At 43.0% G+C, this 18639-nt stretch overlaps 2 long non-coding RNA genes across 6 annotated transcripts; both read right to left on the reverse strand.

Moving 5' to 3' along the window:
* Positions 1-7990: 7990 nt before the first annotated feature.
* Positions 7991-9954, reverse strand: LOC147884003 (uncharacterized). Of its 5 annotated transcripts, none has more exons than XR_015543715.1 (4): positions 9856-9954; positions 9517-9605; positions 9128-9199; positions 7991-8162 (listed from the first exon to the last, which is right to left on the reverse strand). It is a non-coding gene; the product is annotated as an uncharacterized LOC147884003 (long non-coding RNA). The 5 variants fall into 5 exon arrangements; XR_015543717.1 differs by lacking the exon at positions 9856-9954 and adding an exon at positions 8392-8513 and having other exon boundaries at positions 9307-9595; XR_015543718.1 differs by lacking the exon at positions 9856-9954 and having other exon boundaries at positions 9307-9595.
* A 174-nt stretch (positions 9955-10128) lies between these two features.
* On the reverse strand, positions 10129-14244 carry LOC147884004 (uncharacterized). Its single transcript, XR_015543720.1, has 3 exons — positions 14005-14244; positions 10377-10508; positions 10129-10294 (listed from the first exon to the last, which is right to left on the reverse strand). It is a non-coding gene; the product is annotated as an uncharacterized LOC147884004 (long non-coding RNA).
* Positions 14245-18639: the final 4395 nt, after the last annotated feature.

Here is an 18639-nt window from a genome sequence, read left to right on the forward strand (position 1 = left end):
AGGGGGCTAAAGGGCATCCCTGACAAACTGATCTAGAAATTTGAAACCTGTCACCCCTTACCCCTCCAATCAAAACCTGATCTGTAAAGGGAGGCCACCCCTCCTATCCAAGCATCTGAAAATCCAAACCGTAGAAGAGTGCCCTCAAGAAAACCCCAATCTACTCTGTCATAGGCTTTCTCGAAGTCCAGGAGTAGAACTGCTAGCCTCTGCCCACTTTGCATAGCCCACTCTGTGGCTTCCCAAAAGGAAAAGATATTATAAAAAATGCTCCTGCCATGCACAAAGCCTGTCTGAGTATCCTAGATGAGGTCTGGAAGAAGAGGCTGTAATCTGATGCTGATCACCTTGGCAAGGATTTTGTAAAGAGTGCCCAAAAGAGTGATGGGTCTCCGATAGGATAAAAAATTCATGTTGCCATCTTTTGGGATAAGATGAATGAGTCCCTCGGTCAGTGAGTCAGGCATCTCACCCGAGTCCCAAATGCCCTGCAGGGCTGAAGTAATATGATCACCTATCATATCCCAAAAGGCTATAAAAAAAGGAGTAAGACCATTGGAACCAGGGCATTTTCCCTTATGAAGGGCAGAGAGAGCAGTCTTGAATTTTGTGTTGGTAAAGCATGCATCAAGTGAGCATAACATCTCTGGAGTGACCAACACAGGTAAACTCTGTCAAAGTTAATCTCTAGCCACCTCTCTGGCCTATGAGTTCGGATCCGCAGAAAGTAGGGAGGCATAGAAAGCTATCGCTAAGTGCATGATGGTCTCCGGATGGGACTGCAAAATGATGTTAGAGTCAATAAGCTGCCTGATACTCTCTCTACTATGTCTGGGACCAAGTGTAGAGAAAAAATCATTCAACTTAGGAGACCGATCAAAATTTTTCTTTGGATTACGCTTGATGGCACATTAGATGCTTGAGCCACGGAACAGGGCACCAGCCCATGGAATGAGAAAAGTGCAGCGTCAAACTCAATCCTCTCCATCCCCAGACTCTGAAGCATTTTCGATCCTATTATGCTTCTTCGTGTATCTTTGATTCCGAAGAAACTTCGGGTCCATCTGCAAACAGGGAATTTACATGAGCAGCAGCCTCCAGCAGAGTAAAGAATTTTGCTCATCAGATTTCCTGGGCTTCCCCAAGTTTACCATCGACTTCTTTCTGCTATTGGGGAGCATTTCGGTGTGGTAGCTAATATCCCACTTCTCCTTGGGTTGCCGTTAACTGTAGCAGAGGCAACCAAGCTTGATGGGGTACCTAGAGTTAGGGTCCTCCGTAAGGATCCTAACCTCACTATGGACCATGTTATGCTTCAGTGCCTGGATGGTTCTTTTTTTTACCAGAGAGTAGAGATTTTAGGCAGGCAGGACCAATGCAGGATATGCAGGACCATTGGACACTTAAAAGGCCCAAGAAGCCCTCTGATATAGCTACTGCTCCATGCCCGTCGACAAGGGGGTGGTACAAGTCCAACACCTTCTCCTCGGGCTCGACAGGGGGGTGGTATAGGTCCAGCACCTACTCCTCAGCCTCAACAAGGTGGTTCTCCTTAGGGTGGTGGTACAGCTTCTACTCGCCAGAGTGCTCCTCGTTGACTGAGCGCTCCTTTGGTACCGTCACCTTTTTCCTATGTTCATGACCTTCAGGGGCACCCGCCGCATACCACTGGGTTCCGGTTTGTGTGTAGATTCTGAAGGAACATGGAAGCTACTGCTAAGCTAGGAAGCTAGATAGAAAGCAGGAAGAACTGAGCAAGGCTAAGCTAAGGTGGAAAGAACACAAAGACAAGCATGATGAAGAAGCTAACTACTCAGACATAGACTCAAGTTTAGTTAGGCCCCACAAGATTGAGACTTGTGTTCATGAAAAGACTTGAGAGCTTGCTGGATGATATATTCATGATAGAGACCTCACTTATATAGAAGTGAAGTACAAGTGATACAATGTCACCCAACTATATGGGATAATAGAAAGAGTGCCACATGGCAGCTCACACATAAACCACTACAAAACTAGCACTCTAGTGCTCATATAAAGAGGCAGTTCCTTGATATTCCCAACAAATCCCCCCTCAAGGAAATGCCTCATACCGCAAGGATAAGTCATAGGCTCATGGTCTCTCATGCCAGTCTTTCTAGACAAGGATAAATCCAAGGCTCTAGTCTCTCATGCTAGTAGGACATCCTTGGGTAGGTACAGAATATGGGATATACCAGGACAAACACACAAAATATAATAGATACCTCTGAGAGGTTCAAAGAGATAAGACAAGATACCTTTGCATACTCATAGCGGTTGCAACAGGTTTACAAAATCCTTTTTGGAAACATGATCCAGGCACGGAACCCTAGAAACATAAATCTTTATCATCTACCATATATGCTTTTTCATCACTTGTGTCATCCACCATATTTGAAGAATTTTTCTTTGAGAAAGAGTTACTTTTAGAGTGGCCATTCTTGCCACAAATCCCACATGGCTTGATGCAAAAACAATCTTTCTCATCATGATTGTTTTTGCCACAATGTCTACAAGCTTCAAAAGAAATCCTTTTGAACTTGGTTGCCAAAGCTTGTTCTCCCTCCACTTGGTGATCCTTTTGCTTCTCCCACTTCCTTTCATCTTCATGCAATGCACTTATGATCCCTTCAAATGAAGGATTGGGACCATATTTCAATGTCGTGACCAAGTTGTCATAATCTTCAGGCATGCTTTTGAGAAGCATTGCCATAGCATCATCTTTTATCATTGGAGAGTGAACGGAAGCCAATTGATTCATTAGGCTTTGCATTTTGTTGATATGGGCATCCAAAGGTGCTCCAAGTTTTAGATCTAACTCAAAGAATTCAATCTCGAGTGAAAACTTTGAATGCTTGCTACTTGCACCAAATAAGTGGTCAAGCACATTCCAAGCTTTAGCAGGGTCTTCAAGATTAGAGATGTGATGCAGATAATTGTCTCCAAGACCCAATGCAATAATTGTGAATGCTTGCTCGAAATGTTGAGGTTCCTTTTCCTTCTCCTTATCATTTGATGAAGAAGTTCCCTTGACCAGATTCCACAGATTGTGCTTCATCAAGTGGAACTTGATCTTAATTTGCCAGGTGTGGAATCCTTGGCCATTGAACTTCTCAATGGCAGCGTGAGTATTCATCATGATGAATCAATCTGAGAGATATCTCAACTCAAAATGAAGATTAGCAATACGCAGCTCCCATACATGCAGACAATGAACTGAAAATGGCAGGCTGATTCATGGAAAGATGCAGGAGAATGGGGCGCACATTTGGGACAGATATAGCTAGAAGTGTTGCGCTGATTTTGGGGCAGAAATTGTGAGTAGATGCTGAGGCAGATTCATGGCAAACTTGGTAGAGCAATGGCGCACAGATTTCATCAAGTTTTGGGCAGAAGTTGGCGCATATTTGCAGTAGAGAATGACAAGCTGAATCGTGGGTAAACACTGAGGCAGATGGCTGGAAATGTGGCGCAGATTTTGGGGCAGAAATAGAGGGCATATCTCAGGCAATGTGGCGCATATGTGGGGCAGATTTCTAGCGGAGAATGGCACAGATCTGGAGAAGAAAATGGCACAGATTTGGGGCAGCTTATGGTGGGTAGAATGCTAACAATGGCAGGCAGATTTGAGGCAAAGATGATGAGGCTAATGGCAAGGCAAGGAGAAGAGAATCAGGGCAGCATCAAGGCTAGAAGGAGGAAGATGAGGCAACATGACGACGAGGGTAACCTGGCTCTGATACCACATGAAGGAACATGGAAGCTACTGCTAAGCTAAGAAGCTAGACAAAAAGCAGGAAGAACTGAGCAAGGCTAAGCTAAGGCAGAAAGAACACAAAGACAAAGCATGATGAAGAAGCTAACTACTCAGACATAGACTCAAGTTCAGTTAGGCCACAAGATTGAGACTTGTGTTCATGAAAAGACTTTAGAGCTTGCTGGATGATATATTCATGATAGAGACCTCACTTATATAGAAGTGAAGTACAAGTGATACAATGTCACCCAACTATATGGGATAATAGAAAGAGTGCCACATGGCAGCTCATACATAAACCACTACAAAACTAGCACTCTAGTGCTCACATAAAGAGGCAGTTCCTTGATATTCCCAACAGATTCCACCTTTAGTTCACGAGGATGCATTAGTTGACTCTGCTTCAACTCGAGCAGTCCCTCCAGTCTCACCTCACACAGTCCGAGATGCTTCAGCTTCGACCTCCTCCCCAGTTGCAGCTTTGTGACCCTGGACCCAACACATCCACCTTTATCTGGTTTGGTGCCAGACATTCTCCCCAAGGCAGGAGAGGTCTCCATGGCCGTGCAGACACAGGATCGTCTTGAGCAGTCCTCACTTCCTCCCTTGGATAGGGAGAAGGGGATGGTTTACACTATTGATCCTCTTCCCTCAGAAGGGATTCTTCACACTTTGGTGTGTGGCTTGATTCATAGGAACTCATTTTTGGCTCTGACAAATGCTTCAGATTTCCCAGAGGAGGAGTTTGTGCCCTCTACTTTTGGTGAGCCAGTGATTGGGTTTCCTGTTGACACGGCTTCTTCGTCAGGTGGCAGGGATCTTTCCCCTGTTGCTTTTCCACCACTTGGTTCCATTCCTCGCTCCTCGAGCAAGAGGTCTTCCCCTGTTGAGGGGTTTGTTTCTACCACTAGGTTGGGTAAGGTGTTCCATTCTACATCCTCCCGTCGATGAGGATTGTTAGCTAGAACATACAGGGCCTAGGTGGCATCCCACATCGCCACCACAGACAGCTGATCCGGTATTAGCTTCTTCCACATGTTACTGGGGGTTCCATTGATGTCTTATTTATTCAGGAGCACAAACTGGATTCTAGGGATTAGGCAAGTTGCTTTCTAGCCATACGTTTTGGTCGCCTATCTTGGGCACTAGGGGAGGCACTTCTATTTTAGTTTCGCAGTCCGTTCTCCCCTTAGTTGTTGGACACAGAGTCATTATCCCCTCTAGGGCTCAGTGGATTATTCTCTTGATTGGAGGGCGTAAGGTTGGTTTCCTTAACCTTTATGCCTCCAACATTAGAGGGGAATGTGTCATTATGTTGAAGGATTTGCTCTCCTATTCCCCCATTGCAGATTCATGGGTGAATGGAGGTGACTTTAACATGATTGAGTTACCATCATACAAAAAAGGGGGTAGAGAAGGAGGACTTCACTCTTTGGAGAGAGCAGCTTGGGATGCCTTCTTTTTTTTCTTTGGGGCAAAAAAGATACTTCTATTAAGTAAGAAAGAAACTCGCTAGAGCAAGCTCTGTGCCGAAATACAACATGCTAGGCATGTAATAAAAAACACCTCAGAAGAGTGAGGTAGAAAGAAGGCTAAAAATGCCATCTCAACCCTGTAGAAGTCTCTGCAAGGAAGGGAGAGTCTCTCCAATCCCTGAGAAAAATAACTCTCCTAGAGGAGGCTGCTCGAGAGGATCCCTGCATGGTCGCCCATATGGCCATCAGAGTGTGTACCGTATCTGTCCAAGTACTAGCCAAGGTCTGAGAAGGGTGAACTTGAGAACCCTCCAAAGCCTCAGTGCATCTGGCTCTCCGAATGTGACATGCTGCAATGCTAGCTAAAACCTCCCATGGAGAGTCAACCGAGGAATGAGCAGCCCTGAAGAGAGTGGCCGGAACATCCTCTAAAGAGCACAAAAACCTGGGAACTGAAAGAGTGAGCCAAGCCACTGATCCCCAGATCATATAGAAGGGGAGGCGAACAAAAGTGTTGAAAAGTCTTGCAATCCCCTTCCATATGATTCTCACCTATCTGCAATCCCGAAGGCAGTGTTGTACTGTCTTCGAAGTAGAAAGGCAATGAGGGCAAGTAGGGTCAGCAACCCTGAACCTGGATCTCCAATGGTTCGTTGCTATCCAACCATGAATTGAAAGCCAAAAGAAGAGAGTGATTTTTCTATTCCGATGGGATTTCGAGAGCCTTTGCCAAAAATTTTTTTGCAAGTCTACAGAAATCTAAAAATTCTCTCAATGAGGAACTCTGGTGGGCCTCCAACCCCTATAGTTGAGCTAGAATTTCCTGGCATTATTGACCGTGTAACGAAAGAAGGGGATGCCCTTCTCTCGGTGCCCTTCATCTATCCACTCCCATTCCCTAGGGTCACATTGCAAAAACTTAATTGGGACACCTCCATAGAGCCATAGCCTCCATGAGCCCAGGGCAGTGAGTAGCGACTCAGGATCCAAGTACCACTATGAAAGAGAGCCATGCTCCATGAAGCCCACTATCCTGACTGGCTGAAATGGTACCTCCAACAATATATCGTTTGTGGATAGGAGGGCTTCTTTCTTCAGGGAATGGAAGGATTCTCCTTTCTTCTTTGAGACTCTTACAAGGTTGAGGTGGCACTTTCAGCCTCAGCCTTGGTTGTTCTCCATCTCATTTTGATGGGGTTTATTTATCCTCATGGTTTCATGATGTATTCCGCTTTGAGCTTGCTCTCATGGGCTTTTTCTCTTACTTAATAGAAGTCTCTTTCTTGCAAAAAAAAAAAACCTAGATGTCAAGGATTGTGCCAAGTCAGGTAAGCTTCTCTTAGGGTATCCTTTTTTGGTCACCCGAGCTATTATTCACCATCTTTGTGTTAAGATTCACCATTAAAAGTATGAAAACAAATTATTCAGCCACATGTGGAGCCAGATATTCAGCTTGATATGCCTCCAATTGATCAGGACATTTTGCACAGGGCTCTTGACCAAGAAAGAGCTGAAATCCAGGAGCCAAAAAAGGTCCCCCGTTGGCTCCTTGACACCACATACAAAAGACGAGGTAGGGAAGGTGGTATCCATTCCCCAGAGAGAGCAGCCTAGGATGCCTTCCTTTTTCGATACAGTGGGAGAGTAGCATGGCATGATGATACTTTCCACACTCAAACATAATCACTCCTATTTTCTTGAGGTTGCAGATGCCTATCAATGCACAAATTCACAGATTTTATGTGGATGATTTGGCTTTAGACAGAGGTGGGACAATATGCATTACACTTGGGGTGTCCACTTCATATCACTTTCTAGTTGCTCTATTTGTTTCAGATCCTCATGTGAGGAGTCGCTCTACCAGTATCAAGATTCTAGGGGTAAGTCAAAACATCGAGCGACCACGTTCGAGCGAGTCCAGAGTTTGAGCGATGCTTGTGACAAAAAAATAGAGGAGGAGTCATGAGGTGGGACTATGAACAGTGGTACATGAAGAGTGCTAAGTTTGTCATGATATTTAGCATGTGTTAGCACCTCATGAGGTGCTAAGTTAAAGATGCTATTTAGCGCAAAAGCTAGGCCACCTAACAGTGCTTCCACCCAATGTTATGGGACATAGGACACATTAAGGGAGTTGAGAGATTAATATCACAAGGCCCCTTTTGACGTTCTATTTGTTATTTCCTACTATATCTATCATATCACCTCCTATGGTCTCAATGGCCTTGACCCACTAGTTGTAGGAATTTTGACTTATGGTTTGATGAGCTAATGAAAACAAAATGTAATTTTAACAAGGGAAATGGGAATTTTAGGAGGGGAGGGTGAATTGTAGGAGAGGAAGTTAAAGGATTTTAGAAAGGAAGCATGAAAATGGAATTTTGCTTTGTTTAAAACCATGGTTCCAATTCATTCTTTTAACACGTTGATCATATGGAAACAGATTGCATTCTTGAAGTTTATTTTATTGAGAGGTGGACATGATTCCAGCAAGAAATATCAATGATACCACATAGCATGACAAGTGGTTATTTCCATGCACTCAAATGGCTCAATATGCATTTGGGGTTTATAACTCCATGGTGTTCTATAGTGCGGGTTTCCCAATGGAGTCCAAGATAGCAACATAATCTTTAACACAAAATGAAGAGTAGCTTTTAATACAATATAAATCCATTCATTCATTCAATCCATGTCATTCTACATTATGCAATGCATATGGCTTTGGGGCCTACAATATACTCAATACTCCAAAAGGCAAAAAGATTCACAAAACACTTCAACCACTATCTTCACACTCATCATCTACAAAAGGACTACAAATGCATGAACATTGTGTTCCAAGTTGATCAAACCGCTTGTCCTTCGCCATGGCTCTAGCCATTCCTTCAGCATATGTAGGCAAAGCACTATAGGGGCAAAAGTTGTGAGTTGGAAGATGAGGCACCATGAGTCACTCGCACCCCATGCATATCAAACAGAGAATGGCTCTCGGCCTTGAAAATGGGTGTGGAGGCTCCATTGCAACATGTAAATACTAGCATGGAAGTACAAATCTACATAAAAATACTTAAATCAGCTTCATTGTTCACTTTTCCAATTGCGAAAGGCTTTCAAAAAAGTAGATGAAGCATATACCGGCATGTCCTCCCCTGATTGTTTAACGAAGCCGTACTCATTCTTGTCCAACACCATCACTCTTCTTGCTATCTAAAGGTCTTTGACTTTGACATACCTCTCCATCCATGTCAAGCAAGGGCCTGGAAATTCATTGCATTAGTTCAAATCATAGTAGAAAGCTTAACAAATGCACATATACATATCAAGAATCCTACTAACATCTCACACCACCTGCAATGGGACAAAGCATGGCAAGCCATCCATTGTCTCCTATGGTGACTGTGGCTGTGGCCAAACCATACTTCACATGGTCCTCAGAAAGAATATTCCAAGGAGGTAGTGGATTACTGACACCCAAGTTCTGTCCTGTGGGAAAGTCTAGGAAAATAAAATCTGCTACCCATTTAACTTTTCTCCCCTTTTTCTTGTATTCCATAGAAGGGTCACGTGCGGACAAAAAGAACTCATGGATCTTAGCATACATATCATTTTTTCTAGCACATGCGAAGTCTTGGCCCGAAGTCTTGGCCCATCAAAATGTAGTCTCCCATAGAGCATCCATACGTAGCCAACCCTCCATGATGCATAGCATGTTCTAGTGATAGTGGTGGACAGAAGATAAATGGAGTGACAACTTTCACTATTTTTCCTATTGACAAAAACAATCCATTGCTGAACATATGCAAGAAGCTCATCCCAAGTCTTATGCACTTCAAATAAAAAAACTCAAAGATTGATGGAATTGAAATAATACCATCTATCCCATCACCAACATCAATAGAAGGCTCCGTAGGCGGTGGAGATGGTGTCCTCTCCACATCCTTGGCTGTCAAGAAAAAAAGGGCAAATGAGCTCAAAATTCTTTTGATTTACAACTAGTTTGACTGACCCTACCCCCCTGTAGCATGTTTCAAACACACCAAATAAACCAACCTTCCTTGCAGTGTTTCTTCTCTATTTTTCGTGTTGTTCTTCTTGGATTATCCTGATCCTTGCTTATTTCTATGGTCTTTTTTGTTGTAGAATATTGCTTGTACAAATCAAGCTCTCATGTAAGCACATTACCACCTAAAAAATCTAACCACCAAGGGCAATTGACAAGCTCCCACTGTGAGTGTCCATGCATGGACTTAGGATACATACAGGTAGTTGGATTGGCCATCTCTATCCAACCCTTGTAATGTCTCGGAAGCTCATAGATCTTGCCCTCATTCTTCAAACATGTGAGATATCTGAGCCATTCCCAATGGTAACAGTGGTTAGAATTATGAGGCAAACAATGAATGGAAAAGAATACATGTTGGAAGAATCGACAAAGTGTTCACCTAAAGATGACTCAGTGAGCTGCCTGATCCAGTTTTGCTATCATCTTGGTAGCTACCTTCCCCTTCCCAACACCACTGAGTTCACTAGGCTCTCTAATTTTCAAAGAGGTAAACATATACTTTCTTCCCTCCAATTTGATGTCGTCAAAATACTGACCAAGACTGTAATCAAAAGGTAGGGCAAACAACCGCCCAATGCTTTTTAGCTCCTTAAGCACACCAATGGCATGATTTTCAATCTTCTCCAAGAAAATTTCTCGGGCCAGCCACGTGTAATAGCAATATGCCATCGCATTGGAATAACAAAACACAAGAAGTAATATTATGATTGCCGAATCAATAGCACAAAAAAAGGAGACTTAATTGGCTTACGCTCGGTATTGAATATCTGAAGGGGGCATGTAATACATATTCTGCATGATCGTGCTAGCCTCCAACAAAGACAGGTACTGAATTTTCTTCTCCAATTTCAATGGTGCAAGGGCAATGCACTTAATCTTTTCAAGAGTGATAACCTTCTCCACAGCATCAAAGTTCAAAGAAAATAACTTGGATTTCCAAACATCCCCTAGTTGGGGTTCAAGACAATTGAGCACCTACAAAACATTACTAGCCATGATTTTTGGAACTTTTTAAATTGACCAATGTACTTGAGCCATAAACCAAGAGTGAAGTTACCCATCCCATCCGATCGGATATTTTTCTTTGCACTGCATCTATCTCCTTCTTCTCTGCCACTGCTCTCTCCTCTACTAGAACTACAGATTTGATTCTCTCTAGAGGTCTCTTGACATCTGTGTTAAATTCAACCTGCAAGACATAATGAAAGCAACCAAAATGCACCTTTTAGCATTGATAGACAATCAACGAGGCTTTTCATAACAATAAAATCTTAGGGTGGATAGAAATATTAGTATCACCTGGAATACAAGCCGTGCCAAATACCCTCTGCTCAAAGGGTACCAACTAGCATTCCCCTTAAGCTCCTTGGTTCTAGCATTGTTAATTGCCTTGCGCTCTTGTGAGGACAAGGAGTTCATGAAAGCTTGGGCATCGCACTCACAAATGTTATTGGCATTTATAAGCACATCCCTCTTTGATCACAGCATGCTCATTCAATCTACAAAGAAAAAATTTAAGAGTTCTTCTACCCAAAATTGAATGAAGACTAGAAAAAAACAGTACTATTAAAAAAATCTTATGAGTTCATGCGCTACAAACTTGCCAAAAGAGAAATTTCAGTTGTCTTTCATGGGTAAATCAAGGTGCACATCACCCTAATATGCCATGCTTTGGTCTCTCTATATGATTACTCAATCACAGCCATCCAAGCCATGGTTCTATGGTTTCCTTCCCACACAGAACATCTTGTTAGATAGGTATAGCAAATCAAGCTTTGTTGCAAGTTCCTTCTCGAATACTTCTTCAACTTCTCACCACATCAGTGACCAAGTCTGCCTGATCTCCGATGTAACCTCTGTCTCCTCTCCACTCCGAGTGCAAAAAGAAACTATAAATGCACCCTTCTCAGGGAGATATCCCTCATACTGGAAAGCACTCTTAAGTGCAGCCACATCACTTCTCAAACCCCTAACCCTGGCATATGTAAGAAGTCTACACAAAGGCAACCTAGGACACTCATCTGATTTGAGAATCCTGCATCTTGAAATAACATCACCCCCACTAACAAGATCCAAGGAAATATCTTCCACCACTGAGTCTATCTCATCTCCCACAACATCTGCATCATGCACATTAGACGTCGTGTCTTTCGTGCTAGCAGGAACATCCTTGATCTCCCGCCTCAAGTTCCTCTTGAACCTTTCTGGTCCTCTTTCCCCCTTTTTTTTTGGGAGGTGTCCGGGATTTCTCTTTTCCCCTCCCTCTCGTCTTGGTAGGGCTCAGACTTTCTCCTGTTTCCATCTGCACACACGAAGCTCTGTTATGTTAGTCACATAGTATAATAACTAGGTAGTATACCAGTAACATCTCAGAGTAACATTCATGTTAATTCGTAAGTATACTAACTATATGTCAGTAAAGTAGGTAGAATACTGACTAGTCACTATTTTGTCATTGTAGATTTGTTAGTATTGTGACATCTAACACTAGTCTGATAAATCATAACTACATATGTAAGTATAACTAGTTAATATACCAGTTATAGTACACTAACATATAAGTAACATCTAGAATATACTTACATATAAGAAATATACTAACATACAACTAACATATACACAGCTCAGACTAGTTAATAAACTATTTAAAGTTTACTAACATATAACTAGTTGTAGCTATAATGTACTAAGATGAAACTAGTTATACTTATAGGGAATTGAACTGGATGGAATTTGCTCAACAATTTAGCCAATATGAGGGAGGAACCATTCCAAAAATCAGCAAATGAAAGAGATTTTGAAGTGTCTTCTAGCCACATAGGCTGCTCTTGAGAGCCCCATGAAATGGGGCAAAGCCTGCTCCCAGGGGGCCGCGATATTGCAGCCCCTTGGGAGCAGGCTTTGCCCCATTTCATGGGGCTCTCAAGAGCAGCCCTCTGGGACTATGCAATCCGACAATGCAATGTGACAATGCTCCAAGGACTATCGTGAGAGCAAGAAGCAAATAGGAGCTGTGGGTTCAGAGATGGAAAGTGAAAGTGAGATGGAGGAAAAAGTGAGGTGGAGAGAGCAGTTCTATGATAGACACTGTCGTAGAATGACATAAAAATGTGGCAGGAGAGTTTGTTATTGGTGCAGAATGACATGTATGATTCTGAGAATTGTTCTCAACTTGATTCGTATGAATCTGAGAACACCTTCCTTTGTATGAATCTGAGAATCCCAAAGGCCTTTGAAAGCCCCTTGATTTGGGGCAAACATGGCTCCCAAGGGGCCGTGATATCGCGGCCTCCTGGGAGCCATTTTTGCCTCAAATCAAGGTAGCCTCAAATCCTCAAAATTGAGGTAGCCTAAATCACGTAAATGAATACACGAAAAACTACATGGATTGGAATGGCAACATAAAGGAAGGCAGAAGCAAAAACCGAGATTAAAGACATGGAAGAAGCAACAGAAGAGGAAGAAGATACCATGATGGATGAAGGTAGACATCCACTATGACCCCTACGTGCAGATTTGTTTCCTAGCATTTCGTCAAGCTTTAGCCTTTGGGAGCCCCTTGATTTGGGCCAAACGACTCCTAGGAGGCCGCAATATCACGGCCTCCTAGGAGCCATGTCTGCCTAAAATCAAGGGGCTCTCAAAGCCTCCTTGCTTCAAGATTAGGAAATACAAAAGGTTAGAATTGGAGGAGGAGCTTTTTTGCCATTTCATCTTCTTCCTGCTCCCTCTTCTTTTCAGTTCCTTCCATCTTCCTCCTCCTCCCCATTGCATCCTTTCATTCCCCTCTCCATCACCAGCCGAGACAGCACGTTCGGATGTAGGAACGCTTCCTAATCTTGAAGCAAGGAGAGCTTTGAGAGCCCCTTGATGTTAGGCAGACATGGCTTCCAGGAGGCCGCCATTGGAAGCCATGAGTTGATCATTCTAGCTCTCAGTTATGGCAGCTCGATTTGATTGCTGGTTGCCTCTCTTTGGCAACTCGCTCGCTTGCTCTCTGCCTTCTCTTACTATAGCATCTCTGTGTTTCTTCGTATGCTTTAAGCTTCCCGCCTCTAGCATCGTTCCTAACCTTGAAGCAAGGAGGCTTTGAGAGCCCCTTGATTTTAGGCAGACATGGGAGCTCACCTGGGATGGGAAGCCGAGAGGGTCCCGGTGGCAGGGACACCTCCCGAGCCAAAAGCCCCCCGAAGAGGGGGTTTAACCTGGAAAGTGCTTATCAGCCCTTCGTCCCGAACCCACGGGGGCCCGAAAGGAGAGATTGAAACCGCTCAACCTACAGGAGGGGCAGCTGAAAGCCGGGGGAGCCATGTCTGCCTAAAATCAAGGGGCTCTCAAAGCCTCCTTGCTTCAAGGTTAGGAACGATGCTAGAGGGGGGAAGCTTAAAGCATTCGAAGAAACACAGAGACGCTATAGTAAGAGAAGGTAGAGAGCAAGCGAGTGAGTTGCCAGAGAGAGGTAGCTATCAATCAAATCGAGCTGCCACAGTTGAGAGCTAGAACGATCAACTCATGGCTTCCAATGTGATGTGGGAAATGCAGGTTGCAACAAAGGCATAGCTTGCGAGTTAGAATGTTTGCAAGCTTGCAAGCTCTAGGGCTCAAGAAATTTGGCTAGAAATTTTTTGAAAAGTTTTTGCATTCCAGCATTCCAACATTCGAGAGTTCAAGAATGAGAAGCCTACCTGAAGCTCATCAACCTGAAGCTTCTCTGAAGAATCTTGTCGACTTGAACCTTTGAGTAGCTCGTCGACCTGATGCTTCCCAAATGCAGACTTGGAGGAGTCAGGAGTCAGGAGTAGGGCAGAATTTTATTGCTGTAGCAGCAAGGCTCTAGCCCTCTATTGCCTGTGTCCAAAGTTTGGAATAGCAGCAGGAGTCCGACAGGCTTGGTGACTGTGAGCTCGATAGCAGCAGGACTGAAATTGTGGTGGGGGGCTTATTACTGAACACCGAGAAGAAGATGATGATGAAGATGATTGTGGATGTTGGCTTATTACGGGGGGCTTATTTCAGGGGACGAGGTCGAGCTAAATTGAAATGCGACCTGATGAGTAGCTCGTCGACCTGATGAGTCCTGATGAATATTCAAGGAGAACAATAAACTATGGGTCTATTATCGATGAATTTGTTGAAAAGCCTTAGATGATAGTACATCAATTCCATTGTATATATGCTCTAAAGAGATTCAAAGATGTGATGAGTCCTACGACCTGATGAGTAGCTCGTTGACCTGATGAGTCCAAAAATGATGTTGACTATCTGTGGGTTTGGGTTTAGGGAACTAGCACTATCTAGGTTTGGGTTAGTTTTGATAACTAGCTGGTCAGTTTTGAATGGCCACTCCTGCACGTCATTAAAACAACTTGTGGGTACTGCACGTCCCATGTTTTCAATATATACGTGATCTTTGCACGTCCCATGTTTTCAATATAAGATTGTAATGATAAGATGTTTAGCGGCTATGTCGTGTCCTGTTCAAAGATTTATTGGATGGCGGCCACCAAACCTTGGATACTCTGCTACGTCATTGAGTTGTGAGTCATTTATTTGGATACTCTATTGAAACTCCTTCTTGGATACTCAATTGAGTCTACTTCTTTCCAGTCATTTGGGTCTCCTTCATGGATACTCAGTTGAATCTCCTTCTAGCTAGTCATTCGTGTCTCCTTCTTTGATACTCAGTTGAATCTCCTTCTTGCCAGTCATCCTAGCTCTTAGACAACTTGGATTGCTTTTCGCTTGCTATCCATACTCGTATCTAACTATGCCATCTTTCCTTGTGATCAAGCATGGAGCTCAAACTTTGGATATCAGATATGACACAAGTATCTGTGAGGTTTCTCTTTTGGAGCTGAGAGATTTCTTTCAACTACAAGACAACAACATTCTTCTGCAAGAGGAGATTGGACTAGAGGATGTTGGTGTCATTCATCGACAATTTGTAAGGAGGCAATAAAGGAATTTTGGACACCTACTCATGTTAAGGAGGATGAGTTGTCTGCCCTTGAGACATGGTTGGCATGGTGGGATGTGCGGGTTTCCCAGTGGGGAGGTTCATTCATGCAACAACATAAGGACACTAGATTTGTGCCCTCTGTGAATTTAACTGAGACCAAGCACTCTAGCATGAGGGCTGCTCATGGGTATGTTAAATACATAAGCTTTTATGAGGCCACTGCAACAGATTTGGCAATGTCTGTGCTTCAAAGTGCACACTACAAAGCTTACATGGAAGGCAAACACTTGGGAATAGGACCTGGATTGGAGAAGCTGAGGGAGAGGATTTTGATTTGGGATTCTAGCAATGTGTCAACAAAGAGACTTGTTGATGTTGCCCACGGTGTTATGGAAGAGGCTGGCCTTCACACACCTAAAATGCAAAGGCCCACAATGGAGCAAACTCAAATTAGAAGGAGAAGAGATTCTGCCACTCCAACTACAATTAAGGAACATGATAGTCATAGGCCAGAGTATATTTATGTCTCTGCTAAGCAACCAATGGGAGGGAGGAGACCTCCCACTAGAATTGTAAATGGAGATGAGATTAGCTGCAAGGAGAGTGTTGTGCATGAGACAAATTGGGCTATCAAAAGAATAGATTCAAGGAGTGTGGTGACATGCTTTGGATTCATTTCTGAATCTAAGTCTCATTGTGGAGCACTCATAAATACATTGGGTCGAAGTGCAACTGAGGGTGTACTTGCACCTTGCTTCAAGGGGAGAAGAGAACATCCTAATGCTATCAAAGAACAGTTTGTGTGGTTTTGCAATACCTCTGTTGCCCATATGTGGTGTGTTGATCAGTCTATACTTGGTGTGCCTGGCCACTCCCCAGGGGTGTGGAAGGTGACCGTTGAGACTTCCATAAAGCAACATGAAAAGGATCAATTGAAGGAGGCAGGTTTTGTACTTGAGGAGGATGAGAGTTTTCATGTGCAAGGACCTAACTTGCAGAGGACTACAACACCATTGTCAGGCTAGTAGAAGGGATAACAGTATAGTGAGATGGAGATCCAAGCTAAGTAAGGAGTTTCAAGACAGGATTCAAAAAGCTCAATGTTTGATTGCAAAAGTGGTGCAAGAGAAAATTATATGTCCTAATGAAATGCATCTGTTCCATGTGCGAACAGAGAGTTCTATTGCAAAGGGCCTTCTACATCGTGACAATATCAGAGTTTCCATGGTGTTCTTGCAAGGACTTCATTCAACGAGATGCAAAGAAAGGGATGTATATTCCATGCAAACACATGTACTTTGTCTTCATTGGTGTTTTGCAATTGAGTGACAAAGTGCATTAGTTTATGCACCAGGCACCTCTTACAAAAGTTGAATTGTTTCAAGCCCTTAGTTCTTGTAGAAACCAGCCAAGTGTGTCACATCCACTTGGTTGAACTTTGGGACTATTTTTCATAAGCTTACCTTTGTAGTTGTTAAGGAAACCAAGCAACTGTTTGCCACATGCTTGGTTGATTTTTGAGATTGGGTTTATCTTTGAAAAACCATTTTGTACAATTGGCATATCTATTGTGTCAATTTCGGACATATACAAGATATTAAGCTCTCAAGTGGCTTCAGAATGTATTTGGGGAAGCTTTGGATTATCTTTGGGAACTTATGGAAGCATATTGTATGCTCAAGCTGTTTTGGATAATGCTACTTAATTAATGTTATTTGGCCGATGCTGTTAGACTTGTTAAAAATTTATGCTTGTAGTATTAGTTAGATGCTTAAATCAAATGCTTAAAGGTTTCCTGTTTCCTATCTTTAAGAAAGTATTGAATATATCATGGATTGAATTGCTCTATTGAGGACATTGCTACCTTTCTTTTTTTTTGAATGCTAAGAAATAATTTTTTCATTTTCCAAATTATAAAGGTGCTATTTTATTTCTATGTAAGAACATATTTTATTCAAAGTCAAATGACACTTTTGCAACATAAATATTTGCATTGAAATGTGGAAATCAATAGCCATGTTCGCTCGAACCTCCACCTCGCTCGAACGCAGTCGCTTGAACTTTGGTAATCCTTGGATTCTAGATGCCTTCTACGCAGAGGAGGATCTCACAGAGGCAGTGTTGTAGGCTTAGGTATCTCACATGTACAATGGGCAGCTTTCCCCATTAGATATAGTTGCAGCCCTCTCAAATATTAGTGACTTTAATAATTTAGTTGCTCGTATCAGGATAGGTGAGATCCTTAGGAGAGAGATGGGTATCTGCCAATAATTGGCTGCTCTTTAGAGGAAGATCAGAAGAGGCCTACAGATGCTTGGGTTCTGGAGTGCCTTGGTGTAGCAAGGGATTAGTAGCAGCAGTCATTGTTAGATCAAAGAGAAGAGTATGCCTTTCATGCTAGAGAGTCATTTTGGACTTAGACAGAAGGTAGAGTCAACAAATAGTTTTTCTCTACTCTTGGCCCTAGACATAGTAGAAGAGCATTATCACAGCTTGTTGACTCAGATGGAGTTTTACAGACACATCCAGATGCTGTCTTATAGATGGTCATAGATTTCTATGCCTCCCACTTTTAGCAGATCTGGACACACAGGACATAGATGATGCTTGAGTTGCTATTTGGTAGCATTTACCTTTATTGGTGACATGAGATATGATAGTCTCACTTGATGCATCGTTCACCAATATAGAGTTAAGGACTGCTCTATCTACCCTTCACAAGGGTAAGTGCCTTGGCAAAGATGGGCTTACCCCTTCTTTTTTCATTTCATTTTGGGATCAGATTAGGGACCACATTACCTCAGCCCTGTAGGGCATCTGGGCTCGGGTGAGATGCCAGACTCACTTATGGAGGGCCTCATTCATCTTATCCCAAAAGTGGGTTGCAGGAATTAAGTGTCTCGGTGTAGACCGATCACTCTGCTGGGTACTTTGTACAAAATTTTAGCAAAAAGCAATGAACCTTCATTTGCAGCCCTTTCTTCCATATCTTATACATGATACGCAGACGGTGGGCTTTGTTTATGACACGAGCATCTTCTATAATATCTTCTCATTTTGAGAGGCTTCTCACTGAGCTATGCATAATGGCCATAGACTTGCCATTCTACTCCTGGACTTTGAGAAAGCTTATGACATAGTAGACTGGGGATTTCTAGAGGGTACCCTCGTCCACTTTGGATTCATAGATCCATGGATCAGAGGGGTGTCAGCTCTCTACAGATCAGCCCATATCCAAGTTCTTATTGGTGGAGTCAGGGGAGACAAGTTTCAGTTTACCAGATCGGTCTGCCCTTTTTTTTTCTCTCTTTCAAAAAAGAGACTTCTATTAAGTAAGAAAGAAACCCGCTAGAGCAAGCTC

Source organism: Dipteris shenzhenensis, chromosome 27 (genome assembly GCF_047967505.1).
Source record: "Dipteris shenzhenensis isolate YYH24624 ecotype China chromosome 27, Dip_SZ_1.0, whole genome shotgun sequence".
Lineage (NCBI taxonomy): Eukaryota > Viridiplantae > Streptophyta > Polypodiopsida > Gleicheniales > Dipteridaceae > Dipteris > Dipteris shenzhenensis.